This window comes from Penaeus chinensis, chromosome 21, assembly GCF_019202785.1.
Source record: "Penaeus chinensis breed Huanghai No. 1 chromosome 21, ASM1920278v2, whole genome shotgun sequence".
Classification (NCBI taxonomy): domain Eukaryota; kingdom Metazoa; phylum Arthropoda; class Malacostraca; order Decapoda; family Penaeidae; genus Penaeus; species Penaeus chinensis.
Window position 1 is genome coordinate 17,622,106 of NC_061839.1, and position 2,500 is coordinate 17,624,605.

General features: G+C 45.4%; 1 protein-coding gene across 4 annotated transcripts in view; it reads right to left on the reverse strand.

The window, feature by feature from the left end:
• Nucleotides 1-2,500, reverse strand: part of LOC125036335 (serine/arginine repetitive matrix protein 2-like) — a 76,316-nt gene that overhangs the window by 42,322 nt on the left and 31,494 nt on the right. The gene's annotated exons all lie outside the window — the stretch shown is intronic.

The window sequence follows — 2,500 nt, forward strand, 5'->3', positions numbered from 1 at the left end:
AATGAGTAAGATGCATTTTCTCTCTCTCAAACACAGAACTCCATAAATCACAGGATTCGCAGTGTTCTTCCGCGTCTGATACAACAAACATATATTAAGAATCAATACAAATGTTCTTCCCCCACCAAAGGATAACAGACAATAGAGATGTTTACAAACAAGGGCACCATGAGTATCCACAAAAATGGCTAGCTCTGAGATAGGGCAAGAATAATAAACAAGATCCTTGAAAGCTAGAGAGAGGGATTCGAAAAGTGCTAGATGGCGATTTAATCCTACTTTTCTGATCAATTAAAAGGAAACAATCATTCGAAATTGGTGGATAATGAGAATGAGACAAACTACGAAAAGAAAAGACAAAAAAACACCTGAGAGAGAAAAAAAATAACTACCCAGGTTCTGTGAAGATAACCGAACACACATTTCGTAGAAGTTTTGATAACATCAACAGAAACACCATCGATCATCACTCGCATATCTAACTACCATCGCAAGGTTAACACGAGAGTTGTTTATTTCCTGTGGAACACGGAGTGAAAGAGGGAATAGATGTGGATCTCACCTGGATGTGGGTTGGTAGTATGTTCGAACGAGGCGTAGTGTGGGTGTGCACCGTGTTCCTGTCCTGTGCTTGTGAACAGGTGTGGGTGGACACGGTGGGGTAACAGGTATTGTGTGTGTGGAGGGAGGGGAGGGACTTGGCGTAGGCTCGGGCAAGCATGAAATGAACTCTGCACTAGAATGTTAAAATGTAGGCGAACTTTCATCTGGATTTGTGTCTGTGGCGTGTGTTGTGACTGTATCATCTCTGCATTGCGACGGAGAACCCTGGATTTAGGAGTGCTGTTGTTCCCATCTGTGCGGACAATCTTTCTGCACAAGATGTCTGTTACAGCATTTTAGACGTTCTTGTGATCCTACCTAAATACACCCTATGTATAAAAAGACGCTCTCGCAAGAAATCTTAAGCATAATCGCGACAACAGACACAAATAAGCATGATCATGCACACAAACGTACTCTCACAAACCGCCCACACACAGAAGCAAACACAGGGTATCCGCCTGCATTACGCTGAGTCATTCTACTGCTTGTATTTCTGCCATTCATGAGCAGGGAAAGTGTAAAATCAATTAGTTTTTCACTCTCATAATATCTTTTATAATCTGAGTCTCTCTGATCATCGTTATATTTCCTAAGATTATGTTTGTACAACTTAGGTCTTACGAGCAACGACTTTACAACCGCACGTGGGCGGGAAACACTACCATTCATTCCCAGAAAGTCCTACAATTGTTAATTTAAGGATTATCATAACGTTATTAGCAATGATAATTATATTAGAAATTTAAATATCAAGAAATTAAAGGGAAGGGGTAAACAGGGGAAATCAAGCTGGCCTTGTTGACTAAGCCCTTATGGAGCCAAACTAATTTTGAATTATTCTTTTCCAACTGTATGTGTGTGAACTAGATACAAAAAAATCGTATGAGGCTAATATTGTTTGAGACGGCCAGAATCACTCATTAGGCGGTCGCAGTACACTACAAAAGTCCTCGCCAGCCCGCAGCGTGCCTGGATAAGGCAAGGGACTGTCGACTCATGACTCACGCTCCTGGAGCCTGCGCCACCCACCGCCAGCTCCTACCGGTGTATAGGCGCCCCCGCGTTCTCAACGGCAATTCACAAACACTCGCTACACTTTCCTAGCGTTCATTCTCTACAGCCGATGAATCAGTAGAAAAAGAAAATGCGTATCATTACCTGATTTCCCATATTTTCAAAGCAATCGAAAACTCCGCACCGAGATCCAAACCACGGAAAGAGGGGGTCACTGAAGCCCATGCGGGGCCATGATCTCTGTGTCATCATCCCCCTTCAGGAGTGACACCACCGTCGCACCACCACCAACACCACCGACACCACACTGGTCGTCGATACGGTGTCTAGTAGAGAGACTGCCTGGCGTCGCCCACCAGCCCTCCTCCAGCCTGCACATGAATTCTGTGAACAGCGTCCACACACACAAAAAAAAAGAATATATACATCGATTTTAATGCCTCCCTTTCTCCTTCTCGTTTTGGCTGAAGTGTCGTGTCGTGATTAAGAGGAATCCCCAAAGCTAAGCTCGAAACGGATGTGCTGCCCCTTAAGCCATCGAAGAGAACTGTCCGAAAACAATCAAAACAACACGCCAAAGATGGAGATGCATTCGTCACTGAGAAGTGCTCGTGGAAGTTAGTGTGTGTGTGTGTGTGTGTGTGTGTGTGTGTGTGTGTGTGTGTGTGTGTGTGTGTGTGTGTGTGTGTGTGTGTGTGTGTGTGTGTGCGTGTGCGTGTGTGCGTGTGCGTGTGCGTGTGCGTGTGCGTGTGCGTGTGCGTATGCGTGCGTGTGTGCGTGCGTGCGTGCGTGCGTGTGTGCGTGTGCGTGTGCGTGTGTGTGTGTGTGTGTGTGTGTGTGTGTGTGTGTGTGTGTGTGTGTGTGTGTGTGTGTGTGTGTG